Genomic DNA, 6,844 nt, shown 5'->3' on the forward strand with positions numbered 1-6,844 from the left:
ATAGCCTCTACAGACGCTTATGTAAAGGGAAGATGGCAGAAGGTAAAGCCATATAACTTCACCAGGGAACAAGAGGGGGAACTTGTAGAATGGTTCCAATTTAACGAGATTCTGTACGATAAATCCAGAGAGGATTATAGAAACAGGGAGAGGAAAAGGAACCTGCTGGAGACGAAGGCTGCCGAGTTTCCCGAGTGCTCATGTGAGTTTATATAACGATATATAAGTTCATCAAGAGGAGAACCATTTAATGTTATCCAAGATTTTAAAACATACATTGCTATTGATGTAAAAGTTCTGTGTTTGCAGTAAACTTAAACTTCTCTTATAAGTCTGTCTGTCTGCCCTGCAGCTGCAAAGTAAAAAAGTCGCAGACAGCTTTTACACCCTCTGTGTTTGAAGTTTAAAGAGCCATAAAAAGAATTATGCATGAGGGCAGGCAATTCTCACTTGTAATGCTTGCCTTTAAAAAGGCCATCTGTATTTACCAACTTGTGCTCAGGTATCCAAGAAGCACAAGAAATAGCACATTAAATGCGGAGGGCCGGCTCTATTTACATCCTGTACTCGAAATTATTTCGTAAAGGCATGTCTCCAAATGAGCCGATTCAACCAAGGGAGGATATATATAGTGTGTGAAAAAAAAAGTTACATCATTTGTGTCACGTGTAGTTCACGATGTTCATTCAAGATTTAACGCGACTGCTCGGGAAACGGCCAAGTAACTCGCACGAATAACATAAATGCCGAGTACCGTGGGAACTCTTTATCTACTGCCGTTATATCGTGCGAGACTCGTGCTGGACCACGACCTCTTCACTCTGGTGACATCTTGCGTCAACTCGCCCCGTGAAAAGGGGGTTTAAGTAATAATAAGGCTCGTACGACGACGTAAACGGAGTCTGTCTTTATTTAGTAACTCTGTACAGCAGCTGCAGGTTCGTGTGTCTCCACGGGCCACACCCTAACTCCCCCGGTAACCACGTCACCTCCGGCTACTGGAGCCTGGACTCTCCACTGGGCCTGAGCTCAATTCTACTGGGTCCTAGTGCCCGTCTGCCCAGCCTTGCACTATTATTCCATAATACCACATCTCCCTTTCTTTGAACAAAGTGTGGACTACCATTGTCTCTGCAGGTCTTAAGGGGTTTATTCTGCCCTTTTGCTGGAAGACCTGTCCCTGATTCACGCATGCAAAATAGAAATAAAGTAACTTACGCGTTACCACACTGTGAACTATTACTTTAGCAGGCTGTGTTCTTCAAACTTACTCTCTCAGGTTTCAGGTAAATGTACCAGGTTTACAGAACAATTTCACAAATCAAGTCTCTTCGGCTTTCTAACCTCTCTCCCACACCTGGGAGTCTCTGTGGCGGGGCCCTCTCTGCTGGGTGATGTTGTCACTGGTGGAGCTGGCTCTGGTGGAGCTGGCTCTGGTTTAGGTGAATCTTCACCCACCGGTGGCTCATCAGCGTCGACTAACCCACTGTTGGTCTGCAGCGGCACCAAGTGCTGCCGGTTCCGCCTCAGTGTGCCCTGAGGCACCTGGACGATATAAGAACGAGGGGTATTGTGTGTAGATAGTACTTTGCCCTGGACTCGTGCATCGGTCATTCACACATCCTCCCTAGGTACGAGCGGCTCCAGATTTCTCGCTCCGTGCCTCTTGTCGAAGGATCTTGCGTTGTTCCTCCTCTTCTCCCTTTCTTTGGCCCCCAGCGCGTTGTAGTCAGGCAAAACTGGATTCAGCAGGGTTGGAAGGGCAGGAACTGTAGTGCGGAGGCGGCGCCCCATCAACAGCTCGGCCGGGCTATAGCCGTTCTGTAGAGGGTTTGCTCTGTAGGCCAGCAATGCAAGATATGGGTCTGACGCCTTCCCATTGCTCTGAGGAAACCTGGGGCTGCTCGTGATGTGCACAGAGCCATACTCTGCTGCAAAGGCTTTAAAGTGGCTACCTGAGAACTGGGGCCCATTGTCACTTTTAAGAAATTCACAAATTCCATGACGAGAAAACATGGATTTCAGGTGCACCAAAACATCTGTGGACCTTGTGGGTGACAGCAGCGCAACTTCCACATACCTTGAGACATAATCTACTACTAGTAGATAAGTCTTGCCTTTCAGCGTGAACAGGTCAGCTCCCAAGGTTTGCCAAGGCCTGTCTGGCATCTCCGTTGGCATCAGCGGCTCTTTGACGTTCCTTCTCTCTTGGATGCGGGTTCTACATTTCAGCACCATGTCATTCAGCTGGCTGCTGAGTCCTGGCCACCATACCGTCTGTTTGTCCCGGCCCCTGCACTTTGTCACCACCAGGTGTCCCTCATGTAGTTTCTGCAGCACATCACCTTGTAAGGCTGATGGGATGACGAGCCTCGTGCTCCGCAGCAGCAGCCCATCGTGCACAGTCAGCACTGCTCTATCAGCCCAGTAATGTCTCAGCACTCCCAGCAGTTGGCTTTTGTCGGGCCAGCCGTCTGTGCAGTACTCCATCAGTGCAGAGCATGTGCTGTCTGCCTGCAGGTGCTCACGTAGGCTGCTCAGATAATCTCCACTGACAGGAATGTTGCTGATGACAGAGTCTACATAGATGTTGGTGTCCTCTAATAGGCTTGTGTCTGTGTGTGTTCTTGCGGCTCTCAGAGGAGCACGAGATAAGGTGTCGGCTGTCCACAGGCTTTTGCCGGGGACATGATCGACTGTATAGTTGTACCTCATGAGTCTCATCCTAAATCTTTGGATTCTTCGTGGGAGGTCATCCAAAGCTTTCCCTCCCAGCAGACTCACCAACGGCTTATGGTCAGTTTCCAACTCGAATGGTCTTCCCAGGATGAAACAGCTGAACCTTTCACATGCCCACGTTGCAGCCAATGCCTCCTTTTCTACTTGAGCATAGCGCTGCTCTGTTGGTATCATTGACCTGGACGCATATGCCACAGGTGACCACGTGGCAACGCTCTTCTGCAGCAGGACTGCCCCCAGGCCAAAGGAAGAGGCATCAGCAGAGATCTATAGAGCACTGTTTGGGTCGTATAATGTGAGCACTGGTGTGGATGACAGCTTTGTTTTTAACTGATCAAAGACTGCCTGCTGCTCTGTCCCCCAGTACCAGTGGTTCTTCTTGAACAGCAGGTCTCGTAGCACTGTCTTTTTCAGCCAGGTTAGGCAAGAAGCGGCCCAGCAGCCGCAGGTTCGTGTGCCTACCCGGGCATCTCCTCACTCCCCAACTCCCCGGTGCCGACATCACATCCGGCTACCACACAGTGAAGGCATTCCTTACACTATTATTCCATAATACCACATCTCCCTTTCTTTGAGAACAAAGGGTGGACTACCTTTGTCTCTGCAGGTCTTAAGGGGTTTATTCTGCCCTTTTGCTGGAAGACCTGTCCCTGATTCACGCATGCAGAATAGAAATACAAAACCTACGCGTTACCATGCTGTGAACTATTACTTCAGCAGGCTGTGTTCTTCAAAACTTAAACTCTCAGGTTTCAGGTAAATGTATCAGGTTTACAGAACATTTTCACATTCACATTTCACTCTCTTTTCCTTTACTGTGAAAACAGATCATTAAATCACCAATCAAGTCTCTTCGGCTTTCTAACCTCTCTCCCACACCTGGTCCGCACAGTCTCTGTGGCGGGGCCCTCTCTGCTGGGTGATGTTGTCACTGGTGGAGCTGGCTCTGGTGTAGGTGAATCTTCTCCCACCGGTTGCTCCTCAGCGTCGACTACCCCACTGTTGGACTGCAGCGGCACCAAGTGATGCCGGTTCCTCCTCAGTGTGCCCTAATGCACCTGGACGATATAAGAGCGAGGGGTATTGTGTGTAGATAGCACTGTGCCCTGGACTCGTGCATCGGTGATCCACACATCCTCCCCAGGTACGAGTGGCTCCAGATTTCTCGCTCCGTGCCTCTTGTCTTTGGCCCCCAGCGCGTTGTAGTCAGGCAAAATTGGATTCAGCAGGGTTGGAAGGGCAGGAACTGTAGTGCGGAGGCGGCGCCCCATCAACAGCTCGGCCGGGCTATAGCCGTTCTGTAGAGGGGTTGCTCTGTAGGCCAGCAATGCAAGACATGGGTCTGACGCCTTTGTTAGAGATTTGAGTATAGGAGCAAAGAGATCCTTTTACAGTGTATATGGCCCTAGTGAGACCGCATTAGGAGTATTGTGAGCAGTTTTGGTCTTCAAATTTTAGGAAGAGCATTATTTCTATTGAAGGAGTGCAGCGTAGGTTTACAAGGTTAATTCCGGGGATAGCAGGGCTGTCCTATGCTGGGAGAATTGAGCGGCGGGGCTTGTACACTATGGAGTTTAGAAGGATGAAAGGATATCTTATTGAAACATATAAGTTTATCAATGGTTTGGACACGCTAGAGGCAGGAAACATGTTCCCGATGTTGGGGAATCCAGAACAAGGACCACAGTTTAAGAATAAGGGGTAAGCCATTTAGAAAGGAGACTAGGAAACACTTTTTCTCACAGTGAATTGCTGAGGGCGGTTCTCTGGATAATTTCAGGAGAGAGCTAGATATTATAACTGGATATGGGGAGAAGGCAAGAACGCGGTACTGATTGAGGATGATCAGCCATGATCACATGATCGAAGGGACGAATGGCCTACTGCTGCACCTATTGTATATTATCTGCCTTCATCACCTCTGCGCAGGAACGACCAAAAGACTCACATCACTCAGAGAACAGTAACATTGCCGCCTCAGAATTGACCTAAACCTAAATAACCATATAACAATAACAGCACGGAAACAGGTAATTTCGGCCCAACAAGTCCGTGCCGAACAACTTTTTTCCCTTACTCCCACCTGCCTGCACTCATACCATAACCCTCCATTCCTTTCTCATCTATATGCCTATCCAATTTATTATTAAATGATACCAACGACTCTGCCTCCACCACTTTCACTGGAAGTTCATTCCACACCGCCACCACTCTCTGAGTAAAGAAGTTCCCCCTCATGTTACCCCTAAACTTATGTCCCTTAATTCTGAAGTCATGTCCTCTTGTTTGAATCTTCCCTATTCTCAAAGGGAGAAGCTGATCCACATCAACTCTGTCTATCCCTCTCATCATTTTAAAGATCTCTATCAAGTCCCCCCTTAACCTTCTGCGCTCCAGAGAATAAAAACCTAACTTATTCAACGTTTCTCTGTAACTTAGTTGTTGAAACCCAGGCAACATTCTAGTAAATCTCCTCTGTACTCTCTCTATTTTGTATACATCCTTCCTATAATTGGGCGACCAAAATTGTACACCATACTCCAGATTTGGTCTCACCAATGCTGTGTACAATTTTAACATTACATCCCAGCTTCTATACTCAATGCTCTGATTTATAAAGGCTAGCATACCAAAAGCTTTCTTTACCACCCTACCTATATGAGATTCCACCTTCAAGGAACTATGCACGGTTATTCCCAGATCCCTCTGTTCAACTGTATTCTTCAATTCCCTACCATTTACCATGTACGTCCTATTTTGATTTGTCCTGCCAAGGTTTTGCCACTCACATTTATCAGCATTAAACTCCATCTGCCATCTTTCAGCCCATTCTTCCAAATGGCCTAAATCACTCTGTAGGCTTTGGAAATCCTCTTCATTATCCACAACACCCCCTATCTTGGTATCATCTGCATACTTACTAATCCAATTTACCACACCTTCATCCAGATCATTGATGTACATGACAAACAACAAAAGACCCAACACCGATCCATGAGGCACCCCACCAGTCACCTGCCTCCAACCCGACAAACAACCATCCACCATTACCCTCTGGCTTCTCCCATTCAGCCACTGTTGAATCCGTCTTGCTACTCCTACAATTATACCCAACAGTTGAACCTTCTTAACGAACCTTCCATGAGGAACCTTGTCAAAGGCCTTAATAAAGTCCATATAGACAACATCCACTGCTTTACCCTCGTCAATTTCCCTAGTAACCTCTTCAAAAAATTCAAGAAGATTAGTCAAACATGACCTTCCAGGCACAAATCCATGCTGAATGTACCTAATCAGACCCAGTTTATCCAGATGCTTATATATATTATCTCTAAGTATCTTTTCCATTAATTTGCCCACCACTGAAGTCAAACTAACAGGCCTATAATTGCTAGGTTTACTCTTAGAACCCTTTTTAAACAATGGAACAACATGCGCAGTACGCCAATCCTCGGGGACTATTCCCGTTTCTAATGACATTTGAAATATTTCTGTCATAGCCCCGGCTATTTCTACACTAACTTCCCTCAATGGCCTAGGGAATATCCTGTCAGGACCTGGAGACTTATCCACTTTTATATTTTTCAAAAGTGTCAGTACTTCTTTTACTTTGAAACTCATAGTATCCATAGCTACTCTACTAGTTTCCCTTACCTCACATTATTCAATATCCTTCTCCTTGGTGAATACGGAAGAAAATAAATTGTTCAATATCTCCCCCATCCCTTTTAACTCTGCAGATAGCTGTCCACTCTGTTTCTCCAATGGACCAATTTTATCCCTCGTTCTCCTTTTACTATTAATATAGCTGTAGAAACCCTTTGGATTTACTTTCACCTTACTTGCCAAAGCAAACTCAAGTCTTCTTTTAGCTTTTCTAATTTATTTCTTAAGATTATTTTTACATTCCTTATACTCCTCAAGCACCTCATTTACTTAATGCTGCCTATAATTATTGTAGATCTCCCTCTTTTTCCGAACAAGATGTCCAATTTCCCTTGATAACCAGGGCTCTTTCCAATTTTTACTGTTTCCTTTCAACCGAACAGGAACATAAAGATTCTGTACTCTTAAAATGTCCCCTTTAAATTTCCTCCATTCTTTC

This window comes from Amblyraja radiata, chromosome 48 (assembly GCF_010909765.2).
Source record: "Amblyraja radiata isolate CabotCenter1 chromosome 48, sAmbRad1.1.pri, whole genome shotgun sequence".
In the NCBI taxonomy this organism is placed as follows: Eukaryota; Metazoa; Chordata; class Chondrichthyes; order Rajiformes; family Rajidae; genus Amblyraja; species Amblyraja radiata.